Genomic DNA, 13890 nt, shown 5'->3' with positions numbered 1-13890 from the left:
CGAGGCGAGGGATGGGGCGGGAAGGCCCCAACGGCTAGACGGAAGAGGCTTCAGGGCCACCTCGGAATGCTCCAAGCATCGGACGCGCTTGGGGCGACTACCAGTGCCAACCCCTTATCCCGCGATGCGTCCGATACACAGATGGTTCCAAGGCGGCCGAGGAGCCTCACCGCATAGCAATCGGGGGTGCGAGGCGAGGGATGGGGCGGGAAGGCCCCAACGGCTAGACGGAAGAGGCTTCAGGGCCGCCTCGGAATGGTCCAAGCATCGGACGCGCTTGGGGCGACTACCAGTGACAACCCCTCATCCCGCGATGCGTCCGATACGAAGATGGTTCCAAGGCGGCCGAGGAGCCTCACCGCATAGCAATCGGGGTGCGAGGTGGGGGATGCGGCGAGATGGCCCCAACGGCTAGACGGAAGAGGCCACAGGGCCGCGTCGGAATAGTCCAAGCATCGGACGCGCTTGGGGCGACTACCAGTGACAACCCCTTATCCCGCGATGCGTCCGATACGAAGATAGTTCCAAGGCGGCCGAGGAGCCTCACCGCATAGCAATCCGGGTGCGAGGTGGGGGATGCGGCCAGATGGCCCCAACGGCTAGACGGAAGAGGCTGCAGGGCCGCCTCGGAATAGTCCAAGCATCGGACGCGCTTGGGGCGACTACCAGTGACAACCCCTTATCCCGCGATGCTTCCGATACGAAGACAGTTCCAAGGCGGCCGAGGAGCCTCACCGCATAGCAATGGGGGTGCGAGGTGAGGGATGCGGCGAGATGGCCCCAACGGCTAGACGGAAGAGGCCACAGGGCCGCCTCGGAATAGTCCAAGCATCGGACGCGCTTGGGGCGACTACCAGTGACAACCCCTTATCCCGCGATGCATCCGATACGAAGATAGTTCCCAGGCGGCCGAGGAGCCTCACCGCATAGCAATCGGGGTGCGAGGCGAGGGATGCGGCGAGATGGCCCCAAAGGGTAGACGGAAGAGGCTGCGGGGCCGCCTCGGAATAGTCCAAGCATCGAACGCGCTTGGGGCGACTACCACTGCCAACCCCTTATCCCGCGATGCGTCCGATACACAGATAGTTCCGAGGCGGCCGAGGAGCTGGGGGATGCGGCGAGAAGGACCCAACGGCTAGACGGAAGAGGCTTCAGGGCCGCCTCGGAATAGTCCAAGCATCGGACGCGCTTGGGGCGACTACCAGTGACAACCCCTTATCCCGCGATGCGTCCGATACACAGATAGTTCCGAGGCGGCCAAGGAGCCTCACCGCATAGCAATCGTGGTGCGAGGTGGGGGATGCAGCGAGATGGCCCCAACGGCTAGACGGAAGAGGCTGCAGGGCCGCCTCGGAATGGTCCAAGCATCGGACGCGCTTGGGGCGACTACCACTGCCAACCCCTTATCCCGCGATGCGTCCGATACACAGATAGTTCCAAGGCGGCCGAGGAGCCTCACCGAATAGCAATCGGGGTGCGAGGCGAGGGATGCGGCGAGAAAGCCCCAACGGCTAGAGGGAAGAGGCTTCAGGTCCGCCTCGGAATGGTCCAAGCATCGGACGCGCTTGGGGCGACTACCAGTGACAACCCCTTATCCCGCGACGCGTCCGATACACAGATAGTTCCAAGGCGGCCGAGGAGCCTCACCGCATAGCAATCGGGGTGCGAGGCGAGGGATGCGGCGAGAAGGACCCAACGGCTAGACGGAAGAGGCTTCAGGGCCGCCTCGGAATGGTCCAAGCATCGGACGCGCTTGGGGCGACTACCAGTGACAACCCCTTATCCCGCGACGCGTCCGATACACAGATAGTTCCAAGGCGGCCGAGGAGCCTCACCGCATAGCAATCGGGGTGCGAGGCGAGGGATGCGGCGAGAAGGACCCAACGGCTAGACGGAAGAGGCTTCAGGTCCGCCTCGGAATGGTCCAAGCATCGGACGCGCTTGGGGCGACTACCAGTGACAACCCCTTATCCCGCGACGCGTCCGATACACAGATAGTTCCAAGGCGGCCGAGGAGCCTCACCGCATAGCAATCGGGGTGCGAGGCGAGGGATGCGGCGAGAAGGACCCAACGGCTAGACGGAAGAGGCTTCAGGGCCGCCTCGGAATGGTCCAAGCATCGGACGCGCTTGGGGCGACTACCAGTGACAACCCCTTATCCCGCGATGCGTCCGATACACAGATAGTTCCAAGGCGGCCGAGGAGCCTCACCGCATAGCAATCGGGGTGCGAGGCGAGGGATGCGGCGAGAAGGACCCAACGGCTAGACGGAAGAGGCTTCAGGGCCGCCTCGGAATGGTCCAAGCATCGGACGCGCTTGGGGCGACTACCAGTGACAACCCCTTATCCCGCGACGCGTCCGATACACAGATAGTTCCAAGGCGGCCGAGGAGCCTCACCGCATAGCAATCGGGGTGCGAGGCGAGGGATGCGGCAAGAAGGACCCAACAGCTAGACGGAAGAGGCTTCAGGGCCGCCTCGGAATGGTCCAAGCATCGGACGCGCTTGGGGCGACTACCAGTGACAACCCCTTATCCCGCGACGCGTCCGATACACAGATAGTTCCAAGGCGGCCGAGGAGCCTCACCGCATAGCAATCGGGGTGCGAGGCGAGGGATGCGGCGAGAAGGACCCAACGGCTAGACGGAAGAGGCTTCAGGTCCGCCTCGGAATGGTCCAAGCATCGGACGCGCTTGGGGCGACTACCAGTGACAACCCCTTATCCCGCGACGCGTCCGATACACAGATAGTTCCAAGGCGGCCGAGGAGCCTCACCGCATAGCAATCGGGGTGCGAGGCGAGGGATGCGGCGAGAAGGACCCAACGGCTAGACGGAAGAGGCTTCAGGGCCGCCTCGGAATGGTCCAAGCATCGGACGCGCTTGGGGCGACTACCAGTGACAACCCCTTATCCCGCGACGCGTCCGATACACAGATAGTTCCAAGGCGGCCGAGGAGCCTCACCGCATAGCAATCGGGGTGCGAGGCGAGGGATGCGGCGAGAAGGACCCAACGGCTAGACGGAAGAGGCTTCAGGGCCGCCTCGGAATGGTCCAAGCATCGGACGCGCTTGGGGCGACTACCAGTGACAACCCCTTATCCCGCGATGCGTCCGATACACAGATAGTTCCAAGGCGGCCGAGGAGCCTCACCGCATAGCAATCGGGGTGCGAGGCGAGGGATGCGGCGAGAAGGACCCAACGGCTAGACGGAAGAGGCTTCAGGGCCGCCTCGGAATGGTCCAAGCATCGGACGCGCTTGGGGCGACTACCAGTGACAACCCCTTATCCCGCGACGCGTCCGATACACAGATAGTTCCAAGGCGGCCGAGGAGCCTCACCGCATAGCAATCGGGGTGCGAGGCGAGGGATGCGGCGAGAAGGACCCAACGGCTAGACGGAAGAGGCTTCAGGGCCGCCTCGGAATGGTCCAAGCATCGGACGCGCTTGGGGCGACTACCAGTGACAACCCCTTATCCCGCGACGCGTCCGATACACAGATAGTTCCAAGGCGGCCGAGGAGCCTCACCGCATAGCAATCGGGGTGCGAGGCGAGGGATGCGGCGAGAAGGACCCAACGGCTAGACGGAAGAGGCTTCAGGGCCGCCTCGGAATGGTCCAAGCATCGGACGCGCTTGGGGCGACTACCAGTGACAACCCCTTATCCCGCGACGCGTCCGATACACAGATAGTTCCAAGGCGGCCGAGGAGCCTCACCGCATAGCAATCGGGGTGCGAGGCGAGGGATGCGGCGAGAAGGACCCAACGGCTAGACGGAAGAGGCTTCAGGGCCGCCTGGGAATGGTCCATGCATCGCACGCGCTTGGGGCGACTACCAGTGACAACCCCTTATCCCGCGACGCGTCCGATACACAGATAGTTCCAAGGCGGCCGAGGAGCCTCACCGCATAGCAATCGGGGTGCGAGGCGAGGGATGCGGCGAGAAGGACCCAACGGCTAGACGGAAGAGGCTTCAGGGCCGCCTCGGAATGGTCCAAGCATCGGACGCGCTTGGGGCGACTACCAGTGACAACCCCTTATCCCGCGACGCGTCCGATACACAGATAGTTCCAAGGCGGCCGAGGAGCCTCACCGCATAGCAATCGGGGTGCGAGTCGAGGGATGCGGCGAGAAGGACCCAACGGCTAGACGGAAGAGGCTTCAGGGCCGCCTCGGAATGGTCCAAGCATCGGACGCGCTTGGGGCGACTACCAGTGACAACCCCTTATCCCGCGATGCGTCTGATACACAGATAGTTCCAAGGCGGCCGAGGAGCCTCACCGCATAGCAATCGGGGTGCGAGGCAAGGGATGCGGCGAGAAGGACCCAACGGCTAGACGGAAGAGGCTTCAGGGCCGCCTCGGAATGGTCCAAGCATCGGACGCGCTTGGGGCGACTACCGTTGCCAACCCCTTATCCCGCGATGCGTCTGATACACAGATAGTTCCGAGGCGGCCGAGGAGCCTCACCGCATAGCAATCGGGTTGCGAGGCAGATTATTGGGAAGGGAACCCCCTGGGATGCGGCTCAAGCAGTGCCCAAAGGGACTGGAATGCGGAATCACATCGAGAGACCCAAATGCTATACGAGGGCTCAAATCGAATTATCGATTTGGCCACGACATGGACGCATCGGAACGACTACCTTTGCCGAACCACTCGCAATTGCATCCATACCGAAACCAATAGACATTTCCGTTAGAGCCCTCGCATAGCATTCGGGAATCTCGCATGCCCCTCTAAATCGACCAATGCTGGCGCTCAACGAAAATCCGAGCGCTACCACCGTTCGAGCGCCAGCATTGGTCGAGTTAGAGGGGCACGGGGGAGAATGCTCCAGTCAACACCTCCCCTATATAAGTTATTTGTCCGATTCTCGCACAACCGTAGTCTGCCTCGTCGAATCAAACAACGGTCCCAGATTCCGACTTCCGTTCCGTAGAGACCCAAAAGCTAGATGGAGGCTCGCAAGAAAGAGAGTCGGCGCATAGCAATCGGGTTTCTCGAACGTTTAGGGACCGAGCTCACTTGCGGATAGGGCAAAATCCGCCAAGCAACCCAAAAGCTAGACGGGGGCTCGAATCGAATCGCCTAGGCGGCCACAACAACGACGTGTTGGATCGACTACCAGTGCCAAACCATTCAGCAAGACTAGTCTGTGTCGAGGCCGGATAGAGATTCTCAGAGAGCGCCCGTATAGCATTTAGGAGACCTGCCGCGTCCCTCACACTCGACAAATGGTGGTGCACGTTTATAAATCCGAGCGATCCCAACCCTTTCAAGCACCAACATCGGTCGAGATAGAGGGGCACGGAGGGGGCTGCGTGAGACAACACAGTCCCCTATATAAGTTATTTGTCCGATTCTCACACATCCGAAGAATGGTCATCAAATCGGACAACAGCCCAAACTTCCGACTTCCGTCCCAGAAAGCCCAAGAGCTATCTAAAACGTTCATGGCCGGAACTCGATCGCGGCTATACCAGTCCGCCAAGCAACCCAAAAGCTAGACTGGAGCTCTAGTCGAATCACCTCTGTGGCCATTGCAAGGACGTGTTGGAGCGACTACCATTGCCGAACCATTCCGCAGGTCGAGTCCATACCAAGGCCGCATAGAGATTCACGATGAGCTCCTGCATAGCAATCAGGAGACTTGCCGTGTCCATCACAATCGATAAATCCTGGTGCAAGATTTTTGCATCCGAGCGCTCCAACCAGTCGAGCACCAGCATCAATCGACATAAACGGGCACGGGGGGAGGATGCTCGAGAACACTACCTCCCCTATATAAGTTATTTGTCCGATTCTCAAGCAGCCGAAGTCTGGTCATCGAATCGGGTCAAAGACCACAACTTCCGACTTTACCCACAATGCAAGTCATCGAATCGAACATCGGCCCCCGAGTCGGACTCCATGCGTATGTCAGGTCATCGGACCCAAATTCCGCCTTCCTGCGCATGGCGGGCCATCAATATCAACTCGGTCATCGGACCCAAACTCCGCCTTTCTGCGCATGGCACGCCTTCAAATCGGTCATCGGACCCAAATTCCGCCTTCCTGTGCATGGCGGGCCATCAACATCAACTCGGTCATCGGACCCAAATTCCGCCTTTCTGCGCATGGCACGCCATCAACTCGGTCATCGGACCCAAATTCCGCCTTCCTGCGCATGGCAGGTCATCGGACACAAATTCAGACCTCGCCAATATGCCTACGTATCGAATCGGTCATCGGACCCAACTTCCGACTTCATCCATACTGTAGGGTCTTTGAGGTTGGCGCGGTGCGCTCAACCCGGGGAGTCGACCCATCGAAGCATACACCTCCCCTATATAAGCTATTTGTCCGATTCCCACACCTGTGTAGTTTGCACCTCTGACCAGGACATCGACCCCAACTTCCGAACTCGACTGCAACGACGGCACCAGCGCCTTGGTGCGCACCTTGCGACGCACAGTCCCAACATTCGCCTTCCTGCACATGGCAGGTCATCGGACCCAAATTCCGACCTCGCGAGTATGCCTACATATCGAATCGGTCATCGGACACAACTTCCGACTTCATCCATACCGTAGGGTCTTTGAGGTTGGCGCGGTGCGCTCAACCCGGGGAGTCGACCCAACGAAGCATACACCTCCCCTATATAAGCTATTTGTCCGATTCCCACACCTGTGTAGTTTGCACCTCCGATCAGGACATCGACCCCAACTTCCGAACTCGCCTGCAACGACCGAACCAGCGCCTTGGTGCGCACCTTGCAACGCACAGTGCCAACATTCGCCTTCCTGCACATGGCAGGTCATCGGACCCAAATTCCGACCTCGCGAGTATGCCTACATATCGAATCGGTCATCGGACCCAACTTCCGACTTCATCCATACCGTAGGGTCTTTGAGGTTGGCGCGGTGCGCTCAACCCGGGGAGTCGACCCAACGAAGCATACACCTCCCCTATATAAGCTATTTGTCCGATTCCCACACCTGTGTAGCTTGCACCTCCGATCAGGACATCGACCCCAACTTCCGAACTCGACTAAAAAGACCGCACCAGCACCTTGGTGTGCACCTTGCAACGCACAGTGCCAACATTCGCCTTCCTGCACATGGCAGGTCATCGGACCCAAATTCCGACCTCATGAGCATACCTACTAATCGAATCGGTCATCGGACCCAACTTCCGACTTCATCCATACCGTAGGGTCTTTGAGGTTGGCGCGGTGCGCTCAACCTGGGGAGTCGACCCATCGAAGCATACACCTCCCCTATATAAGCTATTTGTCCGATTCCGACACCTGTGTAGTTTGCACCTCCGCTCAGGACATCGACCCCAACTTCCGAACTCGCCTGCAACGACCGAACCAGCGCCTTGGTGCGCACCAAAAGTGCGCACTTTTGGAGGGCACTTTTGTGCGCTCCAAAGGTGCGCACTTTTGGAGGGCACTTTTGTGCGCTCCAAAGGTGCGCACTTTTGGAGGGCACTTTTTGGAGGGCACTTTTGTGCGCTCCAAAGGTGCGCACTTTTGGAGGGCACTTTTTGGAGGGCACTTTTCTGCGCTCCAAAGGTGCGCACTTTTGGAGGGCACTTTTTGGAGGGCACTTTTCTGCGCTCCAAAGGTGCGCACTTTTGGAGGGCACTTTTTGGAGGGCACTTTTCTGCGCTCCAAAGGTGCGCACTTTTGGAGGGCACTTTTTGGAGGGCACTTTTCTGCGCTCCAAAGGTGCGCACTTTTGGAGGGCACTTTTGTGCACTCCAAAGGTGCACACTTTTGGAGGGCACTTTTTGGAGGGCACTTTTCTGCACTCCAAAGGTGCGCACTTTTGGAGGGCACTTTTTGGAGGGCACTTTTGTGCGCTCCAAAGGTGCGCACTTTTGGAGGGCACTTTTTGGAGGGCACTTTTGTGCGCTCCAAAGGTGCGCACTTTTGGAGGGCACTTTTGTGCACTCCAAAGGTGCGCACTTTTGGAGGGCACTTTTCCTGCGCTCCAAAGGTGCACACCTAGGTGAGCACCTTCGACCACACCTTGTAGCACACCAAACTCTGACTTTCGACTTCATCCGCAATGCAGGGTCTTTGAGGTTGGCGCAATGCGCACAACCAGGGGAGTCGACCCATCAAACCCAACACCTCCCCTATATAAGCTATTTGTCTGATTCTCATACATGCGTAGCCTGCAGGAGCAATTAGGACATCGACCCCAACTTTCGGCTTCTAAACGAAAACAAGGTCTTTGAGGTTGGTGTAATGCGAACAACTAGGGGAGTCAACCCATCAAACCCAACACCTCCCCTATATAAGCTATTTGTCTGATTCTCATACATGTGTAGTCTACAGGAGCAATTAGGACATCGACCCCAACTTTTGACTTCTTAACGAAAACAAGGTCTTTGAGGTTGACGTAATGCGCACAACCAGGGGAGTCGACCCATCAAACCCAACACCTCCCCTATATAAGCTATTTGTCCGATTCTCATACATGTGTAGCCTACAGGAGCCATTAGGACATTGACCCCAACTTTTGACTTCTTAACGAAAACAAGGTCTTTGAGGTTGGCGTAATGCGCACAACCAAGGGAGTTGACCCATCAAACCCAACACCTCCCCTATATAAGCTATTTGTCTGATTCTCATACATGTGTAGCCTGCAACAACGATTAGGACATCCACCCCAACTTCTGAATTCGTCTGCGTTGACCGCACCAAAGGTGCACGCCTTGGTGCTCACCAAAATCCGACTTCCGACTTCTTCTGCTATGCGGGGTCTTTGAGGTTGGCGCAGTGCGCACAACCAGGGGAGTCAACCCACCGAATGCAACACCTCCCCTATATAAGCTATTTGTCTGATTCTCATACATGCGTAGACTGCAGCAATGATTAGGACATCCACCCCAACTTTTGACTTCTTAAACAAGACAGGGTCTTTGAAGTTGGTGCAGTGCACACAACCAGGGGAGTCGACCCATCAAACGCAACACCTCCCCTATATAAAGCTATTTGTCCGATTCTCATACGTGTAGTCTGCAGCAGCGATTAGGACATCGACCCCAACTTCCGAATTCGTTTGCATTGACCGCACCAAAGGTGCACGCCTTGGTGTGCACCTTGGAGTGCACTTTGGTGCTCACCTCGGTGCACACTTTGGTGTGCACCTCGGTGTGCACCAAAGGTGCGCACCTTGGAGCGCACCAAAGGTGTACACTTTGGAGCGCACCACATAGGGTCTTTGAGAGGTTGGCGCAGTGCGCACACCAAGGTGGGTGTTGAGGTGCGTGCCGAGGTGGGTGGGTGCTAGGGTGCGCTCCATGGTGGGTGCCAGGGTGGGTGCGTGCTAGGGTGGATTCCAAAGAGGGTCATAGGGTGGGTGCCAAGGTGGGTTGGTGATATAGTGGGTTCAAAGGTGGGTACTAGGGTGGGTTCCAAGGTGGGTCACAAGTTGGGTGCCAGGATGCGTGGGTGTTAGGTTGGGTGCCAAGGTGGGCTCCTGCGTGGGTGGGTGCTAGGGTGGGTTTCAAGGTGGACGCGAGGGCGGGTGCCAAGGTGGGTAACAAGTTGGGTGTTAGGATGGGTGAGTGCTAGAGTGGGTGCCAAGGTGGGTGGGTGCTAAGGTGGATGCCAAGGTGGTTCACAGGGTGGGTGGGTTCTAGGGTGAGTTCCAAGGTGGGTCACAGGTTTAGTGCTAGGGTGCGTGTCAAGGCGGGTGTCGAGGTGCCTGGGTGCTAGGGTGTGGATGCCAATGTGGGTCATAGGGTGGGTACTAGGGTGGGCTGCAATGTGGGTGCCAAGGTGGGTAACATGCTCGGTTGGTTCTAAATTGGGTGTCAGGGTGGGTGTGCACCCACCTTGCCCGAGGTGGGTGCCAAGGTGCCAGTGTGGGTGGGTGCTAAGGTGGATGCCAAGGTGGGTGAGAAGGTGGGTGATAGGTTGAGTGGTAGGATGGGTGGGTGCCAAGATGGGTCACAGGGTGGGTGCAAGGGTGGGTAGGTGCTAGGGTTGGTGTCAGGGTGGGTGGGTGCTAGGTTGGGTTCCAAGGTGGGTGCGAGGGTGAGTGTCAAGGTGGGTCACAGGTTAGGTGCTAGGATGGGTGAGTGCTAGGGTGCAAAGGTGCCAGGGTGGGTGCTAGGATGGGTCGATGCTAGGGTGAGTGGCAAGGTGGGTCCACAAGTGTCAAGGTGGGTGCCGAGGTGGGTGCCAACTTGGGTTCCAAGGTGGGTGCCAAGTGGGCGACTGCTATGGTGGATGCCAAGGTGGGTCACGGGGTGGGTGCCAAGTTGCTAGGTTGTGTTCCAAGGTGGGTGCCAACGTGGCTGCTAGGGTGCGTGGGTTAAAGGGTGTGTCACAACGTGGGTGCCAGGATGGGTGCGCACCCACACTGGCCAAGACGGGTGCAAGGTTGGGTTCCAAGCCCGGTCACAGGCTGGGTGCTAGGATGGGTGGGTGCCAAGGTGGGCACCAGGGTGGGTGCACCCACCCTGGCCAAGGTGGGTCACGGGGTGGGTCCTAGGGTGGGTAACGGGGTGGGTACTAAGGTGCGTGCCAAGGTGGGTCATGGGGTGGGTGCCAAGGTGGGCACCAGGGTGGGTGTGCACCAACCCTAGCCAGGGTAGGTCACGGGGTGGTTGTCGGGGTGGGCGTCAAGGAGCCAAGGTGGGTGGCAAGTAGCCAAGTTGCGTGCCAAGGTGGGTGTCGGGGTGGGTGCCAAGGATCCAAGGTGGGTGCCAAGGAACCAAGGTGGGTGTCTGGGTGGGTGCCGAGGTGGGAGCCAGGGTGGGTCCCAAGGTGAGTGCAAAGGTGGGTGCCAGGGTCAAGGTGAGTGCCAATGTGGGTTCCAAGGTGCCAGGGTCAGGGTGAGTGCCAATGTGGGTTCAAAGGTGCTAAGTTGGGTGCGAGGTTGGGTGCGAGGGTGGGTGGGTGCCAAGGTGTGCTAGGTGGAAGCCCGGGTGGGTCGGCATCCCATGGGTGTCGAGTTGGGTGCCTGATGGGTGCTTCTTGTCAAGTTTTAGTCGTCGGGACTCATTTCGAGCCTTAGAGGTCGTTTCTTGTCCGGTTGCCCTGTCTTCGACCTGGGAACCCAATTTTGGTCCTCGGGTCCCATTTTTTTTTGTCTCGCATCCCACTTTTGGCCTGTGGCCTTTTCGGGGTCGATTCTCGTTTTGGGCATCAGAGCATGTTTCTTCTCCTAAAACCCAATATTTGTTTATTAAGTCTCGGAACACATTTTTGTTCTCGTGGACCCATCATGGGTCTTGGAACGCATTTGTGGTCCTTGGGTCCCATTTTGCATCCCGAAACTTGTGTTTTGGTGCTTGATCCCTATTTTGGGTGCCCACCTTGCACCAAGTGCGCACCCGGGGCAAACCGAGCGCCTTGGTGCACCGGGGCAAGATCGAGCGTGCACCCGAGGCGCCCCGAACATGCACCAAGGTGCACTCGGCCCACATGTGAGCGCAGGTCGTTGCGCCCGAGGTGGTGTGTGGGCACCGCGTTGCAGACGGGACACTGCACGCACACGACGCCCCGTCCAGGTGCACGCACGTAGGCCGGGCCGGGTGCACACCCGACGCCCTAGCAAGGTGCGCGCACCCGGGCAGGGCTCACACTTGGCGAACGGGGCGCACTTCGCGAGGGAGGGTGTGCACCTCGACGGGGGTGGGTGGCCGGGGTGGATTCGCACGTGGGTCGCGGTTTGCTAAGTACACACTGCGACAAGCTCATAACGGGTGCGATCATACCAGCGTTAGTGCACCGGATCCCATCAGAACTCCGCAGTTAAGCGCGCTTGGGCCGGAGTAGTACTGGGATGGGTGACCTCCCGGGAAGTCCCGGTGTTGCACCCTTTTTTAGTTTTTCGCCGGGCGTCGCAATGCTATTTGAATAAACCTTTTGCCCGTTTGCGTTCTCGTCGGGGCCGGGCCGGGCCGGGGTGCGCTGCCCGCACTACCGCGCGCGCGGGGGCGACACCGAGCGCGCACCCGAGGCGCCCCGAGCACACAGGCCACGGTGCAACCCGGGCGTTGTGCGCGCACCCCGGTGCGCCCGAGGTGCTGCGCGCGCACCCAGGTGAAATCGGTGTGCACCTCGGCCAGTGCGCGCTCGGTCGAGTCGCGCACGTTGGCCAAGGTGCACGGTGATGTTTCTTACTCTAAGGTTCCGCACCAGACGCCCGGGACAGGTGAGCGAAGCTGGGCGGGGCCGGGTGCGCGGCCGGGGCAGGTGCACGCAGCTGGAGAGAGCTTTGGAGCACACCAGAGGTGCGCACCTTGGAGCACACTTCGGAGCGCACCAATGATGCGCTCCATTCAAAAGTTTCCTGAAAAGGCAAAAAAAGTTGAGATTATAGAATTTCCCACTTGAGAGATTGTAAAAAAAAAAAATTTAAAATGAAGGAAACGCGGGTGCCAAGGTGTGCGCGCCCGGGTGCGCAGCCCAGCCAAGGTGTGCGCACCAAGGCGCCCACCCTGGCGAAGGTGCACGCAAGGTGCGCACCCGAGGCAAACCGGACAATTAACCCAACTTTCGACTTCGCGCGCACCTGCGCACCTTGGAGCGCACTTCGGAGCGCTCCTTGGTGCGCACCAATCTTGGGCACCTCGGAGTGCACCATGGCGCCCACCAAGGTGCGCACCCGGGGCAAACCGAGCTCCGACTTCGTGCGCACCTTGGAGCGCACGAAAGGTGCGCACCATGGCGCCCACCAAGGTGCGCAGCCCAGCCAAGGCGTGCGCATCAAGGTGCGCACCCTGGCGAAGGTGCGCACCCGGGGCAAACCGAGCTCCGACTTCGTGCGCACCTTGGAGCGCACAAAGGGTGCGCAACCCAGCCAAGGTGTGCGCACCCCGGGCAAACCGAGCTCCGAATCGTGCGCACCTTGGAGCACACTTCGGAGCCCTCCTTGGTGCGCACCGATGTTGCGCACCTCGGAGCGCACCCGGGGAAAACAATGCAATTAACCCGACTTTCGACTTCGTGGGCACCTCGGAGCGCTCTCGGGTTCGCACCTCGGAGCACACCGAGGTGCGCACCTTTGATGCGCTGCCTTCACCAATTTCCAGAAAAGGCAAGAAAACATTGAGAAGGTGTGCGCACCGAGGTGCCCACCCTGGCGAAGGTGCACGCGAGGTGCGCACCCGGGGCAAACCGGGCTCCGACTTCGTGCACGCCATGCTGCGCACCTTGGAGGGCCATGGTGCGCACCTTGGAGCACACTTCGGAGCGCTCAATGGTGCCCAACCCAGCCAAGGTGCCCACCGCGGCGAAGGTGCACGCGAGGTGCGCACCCGGGGCAAACCGGGCTCCGACTTCGTGCACGCCGCACCTTGGAGCACACTTCGGAGCGCTCCTTGGTGCGCACCAGGGCGCGCAACCCAGCCGAGGTGCCCACCCCGGCGAAGGTGCACGCGGGGTGCGCACCCGGGGCAAACCGGGCTCCGACTTCGTGCACGCCATGGTGCCCACCGCGGCGAAGGTGCACGCGAGGTGCGCACCCGGGGCAAACCGGGCTCCGACTTCGTGCACGCCGCACCTTGGAGCACACTTCGGAGCGCTCCTTGGTGCGCACCAGGGCGCGCAACCCAGCCGAGGTGCCCACCCCGGCGAAGGTGCACGCGAGGTGCGCACCCGGGGCAAACCGGGCTCCGACTTCGTGCACGCCATGGTGCCCACCGCGGCGAAGGTGCACGCGAGGTGCGCACCCGGGGCAAACCGGGCTCCGACTTCGTGCACGCCGCACCTTGGAGCACACTTCGGAGCGCTCCTTGGTGCGCACCATGGTGCCCACCAGGGCGCGCAACCCCGCCGAAGGTGCACGCGAGGTGCGCACCCGGGGCAAACCGGGCTCCGACTTCGTGCACGCCGCACCTTGGAGCACACTTCGGAGCGCTCCTTGGTGCGCACCAGGG

At 59.9% G+C, this 13890-nt stretch overlaps 1 non-coding gene across 1 annotated transcript; it reads left to right on the top strand.

The window, feature by feature from the left end:
- Positions 1-11710: 11710 nt before the first annotated feature.
- On the top strand, positions 11711-11829 carry LOC131866746 (5S ribosomal RNA). The gene has a single exon (XR_009365346.1). It is a non-coding gene; the product is annotated as a 5S ribosomal RNA (ribosomal RNA).
- Positions 11830-13890: the final 2061 nt, after the last annotated feature.

This window comes from Cryptomeria japonica, unplaced genomic scaffold (assembly GCF_030272615.1).
Source record: "Cryptomeria japonica unplaced genomic scaffold, Sugi_1.0 HiC_scaffold_153, whole genome shotgun sequence".
Classification (NCBI taxonomy): Eukaryota; Viridiplantae; Streptophyta; class Pinopsida; order Cupressales; family Cupressaceae; genus Cryptomeria; species Cryptomeria japonica.
The sequence above is the reverse complement of the archived record's forward strand: the minus strand, read 5'-3'. Positions and strand labels throughout refer to the sequence as shown.